At 24.2% G+C, this 16,085-nt stretch overlaps 1 long non-coding RNA gene across 1 annotated transcript; it reads right to left on the reverse strand.

Moving 5' to 3' along the window:
* Positions 1 to 456: 456 nt before the first annotated feature.
* On the reverse strand, positions 457 to 7,662 carry LOC127279586 (uncharacterized). Its single transcript, XR_007842658.1, has 5 exons — positions 7,557 to 7,662; positions 5,367 to 5,532; positions 5,043 to 5,235; positions 1,193 to 1,367; positions 457 to 640 (listed from the first exon to the last, which is right to left on the reverse strand). It is a non-coding gene; the product is annotated as an uncharacterized LOC127279586 (long non-coding RNA).
* Positions 7,663 to 16,085: the final 8,423 nt, after the last annotated feature.

Below are 16,085 nucleotides of genomic sequence, written 5' to 3' on the forward strand. Positions count from 1 at the left end.
GGTGACGTCATCTCACACGCTCTCGTTTCACTCCATGCGACAGAGAGAGCACTTCATGTGACGTCACTCTCTCTTACTCTAATACAACACAAACTCTTTCGCGCCTGCACAAACGTAATTTTGGTAATTTGTTTACGTTTTTTCCCTCCTTTGAGCCATTTACCCCTTGTGACTAGTATCAAAACATTAAAAATGACACTTTTTTAAATATAATTAAATAAAATATTGAGTAAATGACTTGTTCCGAGTCTTATTTTGCTCATAATTTAATCAACTTAAGAAATGAAAAAAAATATTTTCTATAGGTAATTTTTTTAGTTTAAATTTTTTTCATTTATCAAAAAATAGGTTGCTTCAAATTTTTGAATGGTAATATACATGAAACAAATTTAAGAAATATATATATATTTTATAGAATTAATTTTTTTATTTTATATAAAGATAACCTACTTATCATTGTGTTTATATATTTTCCAATATCTTTGATGTCTATTATTTTAATACATTTTTCAATAGTTTTAAATTTTAAATCCGTTTGTAAAACTTTAACTTTTGTGCAGCTAACAATTTGTAATTCGTACGAAAGTGGCGTAGTATTTTTATAGGCTGCCACGGCTATTACCCCATCGATGTGAAGAACCTAAAAATAATATAAAATATAAGAGTTTTATTAGTATAAGTCCACGAAAAATTTACTACGTTTTGGAGCATCATCGTAAATTTAGTTGAAAATTATTTCATTTCTTTATTTGTCTAAAGTTTCAGAAAATAAATAAGTAGATAATAAAATAAATAAAAAAAATAAAATAAAATAAATAAAATAAATAAAATAAATAAAATAAATAAAATAAATAAAATAAATAAAATAAATAAAATAAATAAAATAAATAAAATAAATAAAATAAATAAAATAAATAAAATAAATAAAATAAATAAAATAAATAAAATAAATAAAATAAATAAAATAAATAAAATAAATAAAATAAATAAAATAAATAAAATAAATAAAATAAATAAATTAAATAAAATAAATAAAATAAATAAAATAAATAAATTAAATAAAATAAATAAAATAAATAAAATAAATAAAATAAATAAAATAAATAAAATAAATAAAATAAATAAAATAAATAAAATAATTAATTAATTAATATTTTTAAAATAAAACTTGAAATTCTCGAATTTGACTTACATTTCTAGTTCTTATTAATGGTTCAATTTTTGGAATTTCATCTCCCCATAAAATAACGCGACATTTAATTCCTGTAAGATTATTAATTTCAAAAGCAAATAAATTGCATTCCTTTTTATATTTTGTCATCACAGCTTTTGAAGCTTCAATATTGCCAACATAACCAATAATTTCACTGTAAAATAAAAAAAATATTCACATATTGCATTTATATAAATTTTCAAAGAAAATTGTTTAAAAATATTTTTTTAACTATAATTGAGGGCCTCCATGCAATAAGGGGACGAACGTGATTTTCGTTGTCTCCTTGCGCAGCCGGCCGCGCGCCGTCCGTGGGGACTTTTACTGGCGCGCTCGTCCCCTTATTGCATGGAGGCCCTCAATTAATAGGATGACACTAAAAAACGTAAATAAAATTTAAGATTTTTTAATTTATATTTTACAATAAATTAAATTAATTTTAAATTAAAATTTGAACAAATTGAAATACATTCATGCTGCTTTCGCCGACTGTAATGCTTTGAAAAATATCAGTATCTGATACTTCTAGTTCTTCAACTTCATCCATTTTTTCATTGTTTTCACTTTCTTCCATAAATTTATCTTGTTCACATTCTTCTTTTCCTATTTCACCTTTTTCTATAAATAATGATCTTAATTCTTCCATTTTAATATGAATTTTTTAATAACGCGTTAATGCAAATTATAGTCAATGGCTGCTCAATAGCTTAAAAAATGACGATCGTCAATTTTATAATTTTTTGTGTATTCATGTCAGTGAACCCCGTAGTAAAACTTCAGTTCAGTGAAATTCTTTATTCAAAGTAAATTTCATTTAAATAACAATTATCAATCTAACATTAATGCTAATTTTCATTAAAGGTAATCTTATTTTTTAAAATATAATAATAAAACAGATTTTTCAACCTTATATTCATTAAGATTTTAATTTATATTTTTAATCTATTTTATGATAAATAGTTAATGAAAACTAAAATTATTTGAATTCAAATTTTATCAAAAACTAATTTTTATTTCTATTGCTGAGAAAACATCAAAAATATAAATTTTGTTAAATAAACATTTGTCCAAAATAAAATTTTTTCAAATAACGATTCCAAAAATGAATATTGTGTTAAATTCAAATTTAATTAAATAAAAATTTTTAAATTCCGTAAAATCTATTAAATTAAAATTTAGTAAAATGTAAATTTGTTAAAAATAACACTCTTTCAAAGTAATGATAATTTGGTTTACTAAAAAGTCTATTAAATGAATAAAAATAATTAATAATAATTAATTGTTAATTAATAATTAAATAATATTTATTAATTAATTATTCTATTAAATTCTGTTATTCTATTCTATTTTATAAATTAAACAATTTCCAATTTTTTTTAAATTATCAATTTCAATGTTTTCAAAAAAAAATCTTTTTGAAGATTGAGAATTTGTTTCTTCACTTAATCTCTTCACTTTTGTACAAGCTTTTAATAAAACTTTTAATGACTTTTTTTCACCATCAATTTTTTTAATATCTGTTGATGATGATACGTTTGAAATGGTATTTCAATAGTCAAAAATTTTATTACAAAATAATTATAAATTATTTAAATTATAAATGAATAAATATTAAAAATTAAATTATATAAAGTAATGAAAGTAAAACTAGATAAATTGAATTTCTGAAAATAATAGAAAGAAAGAGAAGATATCAATAGATAACACAATGAAAACATAAACAGGAAAAATAATAGAAAGAGAAGGTAGATATAAATACGAATTAAGAGAATTATTAATTTAATTTAAATTTAAAGTTTTTTCTTTACAAATAAGAATTTTTATAGATTATTATTTAAAGAATAAATTTATTTTATATTTTTTTTATTATTTAGAAAGTAAAATAATAAAAATTATTTTAAAAAATTGCTGAAATTAATAATAATTGGCGCGGTATCAGTTCTACCAAATTTAGTTCTATACGGGGCAACTAAGTTTAACGTATCGAGTTGCCCCGTATAGAACTAAATTTGGTAGAACTGATACCGCGCCATAATAATTAAATAAAATTATATGTTATATTAAAATAAAAATTATTTAAAAATTAATGGTAAAAGTTAAATAATTTTAAAATTATTATTTTTTGAGAAATTAAAGATTTTAGAAAAAGAAAATCAGTTAGAGAAAAATGATTGACAGGTAGACAATGGCATTGTCCTTGGCAAACGTTAGAAACGGAATTAGAGAGAGAAAAATATCTCCGTCCTTAGAAAATAATTTAAATGTAATTGGCTATTCGAAAATAGACGCCGCGAAAAATCCAAATAGAGGGAGAAATTGGCGGTAAGAAATACATGGGAGATCGCCCAGCGTAAAGTGGTAAGGGGAACTCGCGGATTTTCGCTCAATCAATTTAAAATTCCTTACACGCGCACATTTTAAATTTTACTTACCCCAGAAAATTAAGGGTAGGGACGCAACTATATAAGCCAAGTAAATGCGTGCTTCTGTCTCTTTTGTCTGAACAGTTTTAAACTGGTAAAAGCTTTCTTCTATATTTTATTATAAAGAAATTTTAGAACCTTATAATCTACAAAGTCAAGTCTTTCAAACTTGAGAAGTGCAGATTGTTAGGGGCTTTCTAACGATCTCTACCTAAACGATCTGCATCTCTGGGCGAGAAAGATAACAAGGACTAAATCGTAATTAAAAATAAAATTTATTTAAAATTGTTAATTTTGAGAAACCAATTGTTAGGGGCTCTTTAACGATTTCTACCAATACGATTGGTTCTTCTCAAGTTAGCAATTAAAATTGTCGAAGAGGAAAGTCTGTTGTCAGGAGCTTTCGAAAGATTTCTACCAACACGACTGACTATCCAAATCTACAATAAAATAAATTATTATTTATCAAAACAACAAAAAAAAATTACCAACAAACAAATCTTCAAAGTCAAGCCACGGAAAATCAATGGTCAGGGGCTTTCTAACGATCTCTACCAACACCATTGATTGTCCAAGAGTGGTTAAAAGGACAAATCGTAATTCTTGTTTAATATTCTTATATGCCATGTGCATTGCAATAGGCGATCCACATGACAATTTGAAAGATTAAACTATAGAGATGACCCTGACAACCCAAAGAAATAGCTAGAATAGGATATAATTAATTTATTCAAATTAATTATCTAGTAGGGTTTTTCAGAGATAAATCTATTGAAGTTTAATGTAAACATTATAGTTTGACAATATATTGTTGAACTATGATGTTTAATTTTTTTATACCAAGAATTGGAAATTTAGAAATAGAGTTAGGAGAAACTAACCCTTAAAGTTTTGTTAGGTAAAATATTATAATACTGTTAAAATAATTTATTTTATATTTTTTTTGTAGATTTCAAAAACTACACAAACAAATTACAAATCGATTTTTAATTGTGAGATTATCACAAAATTAAGGTGTGTTTATATTTGTTTATTTATTTATAATTATTAAGTTTAAAGTAAGTTTTATTCTATTCAGAATTGAGAAAATTAATGAGGAAAGACTCACAATCGTTTATATAAACAAAGAAAAACTATATTGTCAGATAGATTGTTCATTTACATTACTCAAATAAAAATAATTAATTCTTTTATTTATTATTATTTTCTTAGCATCAAAAACTAAATAATTATTGGAAAGATTCCTCTAATTTAGTTTGAAAAGCGACAAATAATTTAAAAATAAAAGAGAAAGAATATTGATTAAAAATTTTTAATGATTTAAAAAACCACATTTTTAGCAATAATTTCAAAAAATTATTTAAAATTTTTTTAAAATAAAAATTTAAATATCAATATTTACTTACTAATAAAATCTGTAGTAGCATAAATATTTTAGAGTGTAATTAATGGAGCTTCATTAACTTTCTGCTGCTTTATTTTTATTTTTCCCAAACAATTAATTAATGAATTTGATTGAATGAGTAATTCATAAGGTACTGATCCCTTGTTAAATATTTTTAAAACAGATTTTGCTGCAACACCATCCAAATGGATAATCTATTATAAATTTAAAATATATGTATATTATTATGTAAATAAAATGACAATAATATAGTTATAATAATAATAAAGAAATATAATGAATATAATATATAAACGATATAATAATAATCATAATTTGCATTTACTTCGTTGCAATTAATAAGAGGTAAAACTCTGTCAATTTCGTCTTCCCAAACTTTTATTTGGACTCGGGTACCACTCCCATTATTGAGAAAGAATTTATAAACTGCTTTACCGTTCTCACCGACATTTTTCACATCTTCGACTTCATCAACGTACACAATCATTTCACTGAAAAATATTAAAATCACAATCACATGTTTATAATTTCATAAAATTAATTTTTATAATTCGAAATATTACATAATAATATAACTTATCATAAATAAATATTTTCTTAATTTATAATTAAAATTTTTAAAGTAATATACAAATTTGTTGTTTTAATAAAAAAATGTTTAAAAATATTGTTTTATAAAATGATTCGCTCAAATATAAATTTAATCCCAAGAAGCCCGTAATATATCCTCAATATCAAGGTAATATTACACGTGAGATTCGTAATATAACGCTGTAATATTACAGTAATCTTACAGTGATCTTAAAATGTCCGCCTCAAGGTAATATTACCGGGAATATTACTGTAATATTAACGGTAATATTACAGTAATATTACAGACTGATTTGAGTTATTCATAAAGCATAAAAAACGTAAATCGACGCCTCCCGTTGATAAGATGCCCGTTCATTTGTCAGAATAATAAAATGCCAACTCGAGCTCAGTTCAATATGAAGCTAGTTCAATTGTCAAAATAATAAAAGGCTATCTTAGTTTCAGAATAATATAATCCTATCTCGCATTAAATTCGAATTCAAGTTTTCGTAAATTAAAAAAAAAGTTTAAGTCGATCAGAATATTAATTCATACTTTTTAATGATTAATTAGTGATTAATAATTATTAATAAAATAAGAAATAGAATAAAAAACAAATAATAAAATAAATGAAAATAAAAAATATTATTAAAAAAGAAAAAAATTAATTTAGCCTTGAATTATTTATTACTAATATTATTTTTTTTATTATAATTTTTTTATTAATTTTTTTATTTTGTTAATCATTAATTAATCATTACAAAATATTAAATAATATTCCGAACGAGTTAAAAAATTTTTATTTTACGAAAACTTGAATATTTTTAACTCGATCGGAATATTATTTAATAGTTTGTAATGATTAATTAATGATTAACAAAATAAAAAAATTAATAAAAAAATTATAATAAAAAAAATAATATTAGTAATAAATAATTCAAGGCTAAATTAATTTTTTTCTTTTTTAATAATATTTTTTATTTTCATTTATTTTATTATTTGTTTTTTATTCTATTTCTTATTTTATTAATAATTATTAATCAGTAATTAATCATTAAAAAGTATGAATTAATATTCTGATCGACTTAAACTTTTTTTTTAATTTACGAAAACTTGAATTCGAATTTAATGCGAGATAGGATTATATTATTCTGAAACTGAGATAGCCTTTTATTATTTTGACAATTGAACTAGCTTCATATTGAACTGAGCTCGAGTTGGCATTTTATTATTCTGACAAATGAACGGGCATCTTATCAACGGGAGGCGTCGAAATATATTATAAGTCAATTTGGCTTGTTGGTAAAACTCTGGACTCGTGTGTTTTGAGTTCGGGGTTCGATTCCCTGGATGGGTAGATTTTTTTCGTAAAGAAATGTTCCCATAATATTACTGTAATATTCTCTTGTAATATTACCTTAATGTTACGGTATAATATTACTGCAATATTACTGTAATATTACCTTAATATTAGCGCGTAATATTACAGTAACATTACCGGTAATATTACCTTAAGGCGGACATTTTAAGATCACTGTAAGATTACTGTAATATTACAACGTTATATTACGAATCTTACATGTAATATTACCTTGATATTGAGGTTATATTACGTGCTTCTTGGGATTAAATAAGCTGTTGTTTATAAGAAAATTGAATTAATTAGTAATAAGATTAAAAAAAATTTAGTTAAATAAAAAATCTTTAAAAAGAAAAACTTCTGTGAAATAACAGTTCAGTTAAATTATAATTTAGTTGAATAAAAAGTTATATTATTTATAAATGAAATTTGTTTTGACCTCTATGTCAGTATTTTTTGCTTTATATTATTATTACATATATATAGAATAGAATAAATAAATACAAAATGTTAATTAGAAAATTAAAAAGCAATTAAAATTTTATAACAACTAATAATAAGCTTTACATAAATTTGACTTACACCACAGAGTCGTTCTCGATTATTTCATTCAGTGTTTCATTGCTTGACAACTTTATATTATTTTTATCTTCGAATTCTATTTTTAAAGAAAAACTCACCGTTAAAGCCAGATGAAATAAAAATAGGCTATGTTATGTTGTAAAAAAAGAAAATCAACATCGCCTTGACAACCAGTGATTTTCTGATGTTTTTACTATGAACATCGCTTTTTCCAATTATTGTTATTATTATTAATATTAATTAATATAAACAAATCATCCAACGGAGTGACTGTCTTGAAATTTACAATTTTTCTAGTATACAACATTTCTTTTTTAAAAAATGATAATTAGGATTTGAATTCAAAAAATAAAATTGAAGCAAAATTTTTTTTTAATGACAATTAGGATTTGAGTTTTGAAATAAAATTTTTAGTGCAAACCCAAAACAAAACACTATAACAATGTTTTTAAAAAATTTTGATAATATTCAAAAAATTGCAATTTATAAACTTAAAATAGAATTTAACCCAGAAAAATTAAAAAATCCAAAACACCATTTTTTAATAAAGTATTTTCCAAATTTTTCAAGAACAATTTATTTTTGTGATAGATTCTGGTCGTCCAGCACGAAAAAAGTTTGTAATATTTTTAAAAAATATATTTATTTTCAAAATAATTTAATTTTTTAATAATAAAAAGAAGTTTTTAATCCAAAAATATTCAAAAATTATTATTTTTCGAAAACATTTTTCGTACGATTCAAACTTTTTCAAAGATTTTAATATTTTTAAATTTTTACTTTCAAAAATGTGCTTTTAAACGAAAAAAAATTAATTTTTGAACTTCTTGAAGTTAAAACCGGTTATTGATTTTTGAAATTGAATTGTTTTGAAAAATATACTGAAATTTACGAAAATATTATAGTTGATTATTTTTGTGCTGTTCAAGGCCTGCTTAAATACAACTTTTTATAATTAAAAAATTGATGAAAATTTTTAGAAATAAATATTTAATCAAATAAGAATTCGCTTAAATAAAATTCTTTAAAAAGAAACTTTTGTTAAATGAAAAATCAAATTAATCCATTCAGTGCAGATGTTCTTATTTTGAATGCATTTTTATCCACTATGGAGAACAAAGATACGAGTTAATATTAACTTAAAAATTATTAAAATAAAATTTTAGCTAGAAAAATGTTGTTGAAAGTGAATTTAAATGTTTTTAATTCAAATTTCAGTTAAATAACAATTTAGTCATTAGAAAATACTTCAAAATGGCGGACTTATTTAATTTTGGTAAAAAATTTTTTTACTATTTTCAATGTAAATTATTAAAAAAAAATTATTAAATAGTATAAAAAATAAATATAATTTTGTTTCAGATAGTGAGAAAATTATAACATATAAAATTGTATTTAATATTATTTTATATATAATATATATAAATATATTTGTTTTCGACGTAAATTTAAAAATTGATTAATCACAATTTTTTAAAAAAATTTGATTAAATAATTTTAAAAATCAAATCAAAAACTTTTTGTTGGTTATATATGTCGCTATTTATAATTTCGATTAAATAAATAATCACTGATTTTAGAAACATATTAAATAAAAATTTCAATGAATAGAAAATCATATTAATGAAACTTCTGATTTAAAAATTGTTAGATTTCAAAATTCGAATCATTTAAAATTTGGTTGAATAAAAATGTGTGCAATCTAGTAGAACAGTTGTTTCCCGAAAAATATATTTTAGAAACACTTATTTGATGACAATTCGGTATCTTCTATCCTTTCTTCCTCAATTGTAAGATCACCTATTGAAAGAAGAATAAACTAATACAATAAAAATTGATTAACAAAACGTTTAAGTAATTTTACATTTAATACAATATAACATATGTACAATTAGAACATTTTACGATTGAATTTAGACAAGGTTTCTGTAATTTTATTTTTTACAATAATAAACTTTTTTTTAATTTTTTAAACTATTATTCTGAAAAATTTTTATTACTCAAATTTTAAAAAAATTTTAGAATTAAAATTATCGAAAAGTTTAAAAAACTTTTTAAAAAATGTCCAATCAAATAATTAAAAGTTTCAAAAAATAATTAAATAATTACCTCAAAAATTATTTTTGCCATTAATTCAATAAAATTTCGCCTTTCTTCAAAAATGAATAATCTCCATCATCTTTATCAATTCTTACTTCTAGTTTAAAATAAACTTCGTGATAGAACCAGCAATTTAGAAAAACGTCTTTGATTATTAATGGTGCACTTTAGCAAATACAATAATTTTTATAATCCTTGCAAGCTTAAACAAAAAATAGTAATTTTAAAATTATATATTTTTTTATTCTATATTAAAACAATCAGAAAAAATAGGTCATTCAAAATTTTTATATTTTAAAATTTCAAAATTAAAAATTTTTTCTATATAAAAAATAAAAAATTTCATTTAAATTTTTGTGTTTTAAATTTACTACAGCTATTTTTTGAAATTGATTATTAAATTTAAAATCTTTATAAATAATTTTTGTATTTTATAAATATTAAAATACATTAAAACTGTAAATTTTTAATAAATAAAAAAAATGAAATTAAAATTTTATTCATATATTAAGTGTTATGTCAATACCCGAAACTAATAAAATCAAAAAATTAATTTGTATGTTTAAAAATAAAATTTAAAATAATATATTGTAATTGTCGAACTTTATATAGATAGAAAAATTGGAAGTAGAAACTTGCATTTGTTAAAACCCTTATATTAATATTTTTCGATTCTTCAGAATAAAATTCAGAGCTTTTATGAATTAAAAGATTCAAAAAATATGATTTGGCTAGCTAAAAATTATAAAATAAATTTTTTTTGTAAAAATTGAGAATTAAAAATTAAAAAATGTTCCAAAAACGATTAAAACGGATATAAACTTGCTTTAATTTTTAAAAATTTTGAACTTTCATTGTATTGTCATATTCAGTTGTTTCCTGAAGCATCTTATTAGTGGTGAACAACGATCTTATAATATATATCTTTATTTAAATTAAAATTCATCTTTTTACTTTTTTTTATTATTGTATAAATAAAAATAATAAAGAAATGACTCGATACAATGAGGGAAAAATTGGTACTTTTTAGGTTTAAAAAATTGAATAGAAATTTTTTTTAATTATTCTTAGTGCTTTGCATAACTGTTTACCTTATTCAAAATCCTGAAATGATACAGCTATTACTCCACAAATGAAAACAAGACTAAAAATTCTTTCCTCTTATTGTTAGTAATAATTATGGTCATTTAGACAAAAGAGTCACAATTTTGATTATATAATGACCTAATTGTTTAGTTTTATTGAGACAAAATCTTGCGCTGAACTGCAATCTACCAATTTCAGGATTCTCATCATTTTTATCAAAATGTATCCAGTTGTAGCTCAAAAAAGTTAAATATCCGATAAAATATATTAAACTGTATATTGTTTGCCTGCGGTTCCTGTAAAAAATAAAAATTTTATGATTATTATATTATATTATTAATTTACAAAAAATTTAAAAAAATTACTCACTTTGAATATCCTAATATCTGCTTCTGGTTTAGGTAGTTTTTGATAATGTATAATTTCTTTGAAGACAGCATTTTCAACAATAATTTGAAATATTTTATAGAAATCATCGAAATGTCTTTAAAAAGAAAGTAAAAAATATTAAATATAATTTTTTAAAGAATCAATTTTAATATTTATAACAGAATAAAGTATTTGTGTAATATTGAAAATGTTTGTGAGATTGGCAAATAAATTTTTGGGTCAATGTCGGGTCGGTATTATATTTTAGAAACAGATTCCCAAAGATAAAAAAATTAAATATAATACTTCTCTCAGCTGACGGCAAAATTTATTTTGTCTTCTTCCCTGCCATTATGGAAAGTATGACTATCACCTTCGGTAATGTGATCAAGAATCGCAAAAGAAAACGAGCAATAAAAAAAATGGAACTTTACTTCTAGATCTCAATAGTCGCTAAATCGATAATATCTACCAGGTGTTGAGCGCCAGATTCAGAGATGAGTCGATGTCTGCATCAAACAAAACGTAAACTCAAATTGTTTCCAGAGAATCATACTTTAAACACAAAAAAAAAGAAAATCAAAGTTACCAAAAAAAGGTTTATCCATAATCATGAAACATATTTCCAAAATTTAAAATTTAAATTACTTTATTTATTCTCGATCACATAATTCTACCGGAATCCTGGTTAAACGATCTAGCTCGCGGTTGTTATTTAAACAAGAGGTGAGGGTTCGTGTTGAGAGTATTTCCACACACAAAAAAAATTAAATGTGACGCGACGCAAAGAAAGGTACCTAAGAAGGCAAAAATCGATTTTCGGATTATGATTGTTTTCGATAAACTAAAGATTGCTTTTCAATTATCTGAAGTCAAAATTAATTTTTATCTAATACTTTTCTTGTAATAACGATTTAAAGATGAATAATTCGTGCTAAGAGTTGATTCTCTTTTTCCTCACGCACACATATCTACGCTCCCCTCTCACTGTAACCATGCGCCACTTGAAGTTCGGGTCGGCATTCGGGAATTAGAGAGAGAAAGTAGAAAGAATAGAGAATACATTTAGTGCATCTCTCTTTACTTGCCGAAGACGGCCGAATACACAGACGCTAACTCGAATTAGTAGTGGGAAACGAGAGAGAGTAAGAGATATCGGAAATTCTGCGCCGCGTTCTCGCTTGTTCTTTTCCCTCTCCTGTAAAATTGCCGTTTGGCTTCTTAGGTACCTTTCTTCGCGTCGCGTCACAAATTATATCAATATATTGTTCAAAGAAATTTCTATACAATATTTGTAAGCAATTAAGATAAACATCTCGATTATAATTCAATTCCAAAAAATTAATAACGATATAATCTTTAGAAAATCGTTATAAATTCATCGCTGTCAAACTCGATCTCGATATTACTTAATAACCGAATTGTTCACAAAAAAGAAAAAATCGACATTACGAGATTTAACAGAACATTTTTCACCATTATTGTCTACCGCCACGACATACTAAAGTTAACGAAATAAACCAATGTATCGATATTGAGGCGGATATTTGTTAATCAGAGGCCCGATTTCCATCTTTATAATTACTCGAGCAAAACTAATGTGACATATTCATTTTATTACGACGGAATTCGGCTCTCTTTTTCAACAGATACATATTTCGAAAGAGTTATGACGGGAAAACAGTATTCAAACTCACCAGATGAATTCCAATATTCGAGTTTCGGACGCTACTGTACACAAGATTCCTCGTTAGACAATTCTGTTCTGGTCTCGCCGCTTCACGAGTTTTCCAAGCGTCGACAATATTTTAAAATAATAAAAATGCTGGATTCAGACCAGGAGTCAAGTCTATCAGTTTCGTCGCAGGCCCAAAGTGCTCTGTCTCGTGCCTCGTGTTTCTCGCAACGGAAGCCGGTCGCGTCGAGTCTTTCCTAACCTAACCTCAGTATCTCGCGCGCGAACGCTTTATCGTCTGGTATTAGAGGCGCGTAAACCATTCAAATTCAAAACTCATAATTGAAACGCAACTATAGTTAATCATAGAATATTATTTTTTTTTTAAATTATAATAAATAAAAATATCGGCATGTGAAAGATATTCGTTCGAATAAATTATGTTAACGGAAAATTACGTATCGAACCAAATTAAAAAAATATATATAAAATAAATATATCTACTAGAATAATTTATCGAAGATAAGTATTAATTCAGTTATTGTGACGTGTCAAAAAAATGTCACGTCACATGTTTAAATTTTAAGAATATTACTATCAATATATTTAACAATATTACTATCTATATTTTACACTGTTATAAAATTATCATCATTATTATAGGAATTCAAATTCATCATTATCATCATCATCGTTATTATTATCATTATTATCATCATTATTATCATTATATTATAATCATCATCAATATAATTATCATGACCATCATCGTTGTTATCATCATCATTATAATTATCATATCATCATTATTATTATCATGACCATCATCATCATTATCGTTATCGTTAGAAATAAAATATAGTCACTATCATTAACATTAATTATTATAAATAATAAATAAGTCATTCATTTATATATATTATAATAAAATCTATATTCCATTAAAGTATTTTATGATAAACAATATTTTTGATATATAATTTATTTGGAAATTCTAAATTTTTGACAACTGCAGAATCTAAAGTATGGATTTTAAGACATTCTTTAGATTTGACTCGAGAACAACCAACATAAATTTGACAGAGCCGAAATGCTGAAATTGGAAAAAATATTCTTATTCTATCAAATGATTGACCCTGAGATTTATTTATTGTCATTGCATATGCAAGTCTAACTGGAAATTGTCTTCTCACCATCTTAAAAGGATATGTCGTCGATTGAGGGCAGAAACACGCCAATGCAGGCGAATGTTGAGAAACATGACAATCTAAAAAATATTAGGGAAACCTGCCATTCCAGTCAAGATTTCAAAAACATGCCATTTCAGATGTAAAATTTTTGTTGATTGTTTTAGGTTGGTTATACTTTCTTGAGAATGTTATATTATAGTTAACAAAATTTTATTCTTGAAATCAATATTAAAAATTAAGAAAAGTATAATTATTAATAATAAAATTATTAAAAGTTCTACCGACTTAACCATCAATATTCAACAAAATATTAATTATTTTGACTCATCAATTTTTCGCTTACAGTGTTACCAACCTAAAACAATCAACAAAAATTTGACATCTGAGATGGCATGTTTTTGAAATCTTCACACATACATATAGAAATGGACCGCTCACGGGGAGACGGGATATGGATGAGTGAGAGAGAGAGAAAATTTCAACTTATCCTATACTCTCTCTTTCTAGCAAAATTTGATTGGTTAAAGCATTTTGTAACGTCAGCGCTCCAGGGCTGCGCTTTGTAGCAATAGTACCTTGTACATGTATCTATGGTATCTTCCAAAGATACACGTGTGAAAAATGTTGATTTAATTTTTGATTGTAAATAAGTGATTTTTAGAAATAATGGTGGTAAAGTGTTGTTATTGTCATTGGTCCTATAACAAGGACAATGGATCTGTAATTTTTCATAGGTGAGTTAAAAATTTTATGTTAAAAATTGATTGAAAACTACAAATGGTTTACATAACCTCATAACCTTTTTATAAAAAATTAAAATATTTCAAAAATTTAAAACTTTAATATTTGTACTTATTTTAATTCTGTAAGAAAAAATTAAAAATGAAAATAGTTTAAAAAATTTAATAATTTAAAATTTTAATATTTGTACCTATTTAAATTTCTTTTTATAAAATTACTTTTCACCGAAAAAATTCCATATTTCTTTTTCTACATTTACAAAATTCAACCATGGGTCCACTGATTCCTTCAAACGTCCCTGCTTTAGAAAGAGAGAATGTGGGATAAGTCGTAGCATTATAATCTTCTAGAACTTTTTGTTCTTTATAATTATTCCATAAATCAACTTCATTTACAGGTATTCCAAATACACATATGTAAGCAAATAGGCGACAAAGTTCTTTAGGAAATTTCATACTTACAGCTTCATTTAAACAATTATCCCATTCATTATCATCTATCATTAACCACTTGAGCGTCATGGCGTTCCAACTGGCGTCGTGCGTGGCAGTGACAGAAGCGTCAAAAATGCATAAATGGCGTTCCTACTTGAATTCAATTTGTAAAGTCTGTAGACATAATTAACTAACTATAACTTACTTTTTATATTTTTTGAGATTAAGCAAGACGTATGTGATACGAAAAAATTATTTTTTTAAACATTCAAACAGTTTTTTTGAAATTTAAAGTCGACAATTTTTGGTACTTTTTGCGAATGGCGTTCTAACATTTACTCAATAAAAATATATTTCTGCTTCCAAAAACTGTGCAAACCACCCAAATCTTGTTACTCGGGGATATTCGGGATCGCTGAACATGAATTTGATGTTAAATTGACAATTTGACAGTTGACAGCTGTCAATTCAGTTGACAACTTCTATAAAAAACAATTATTTTTTATGAAAACAACTGTATAAGGGTTTTCGGGGTCGCTGATTACGAATATGAGATCAAATTGACAATTTGACAGTTGACAGCTGTCAATTTAACTGTCAACTTCTATAAAAGACAATTATTTTTTATGAAAATAACTGTATAAAGGTTTTTGGGGTCGCTGATTACGAATATGAGATCAAATTGACAATTTGACAGTTGACAGCTGTCAATTCAACTGTCAACTTCTATAAAAAACAATTATTTTTTATGAAAATGACTGTATAAGGCTTTTCGGGGTCTCTGATTACGAATATGAGATCAATTTGACAGTTGACCACATATTCGTATTCAGCGACCTCGAAAACCCTTATACTATTATATTCATTAAAATTAATCACTTTTTATAAATTTGACAGTTGATTTGACAGCTGTCAAATTGTCAATTTGATCTCA

Source organism: Leptopilina boulardi, unplaced genomic scaffold, assembly GCF_019393585.1.
Source record: "Leptopilina boulardi isolate dan_hultmark-lab unplaced genomic scaffold, ZJU_Lbou_2.1 LbouV2_219, whole genome shotgun sequence".
In the NCBI taxonomy this organism is placed as follows: Eukaryota; Metazoa; Arthropoda; class Insecta; order Hymenoptera; family Figitidae; genus Leptopilina; species Leptopilina boulardi.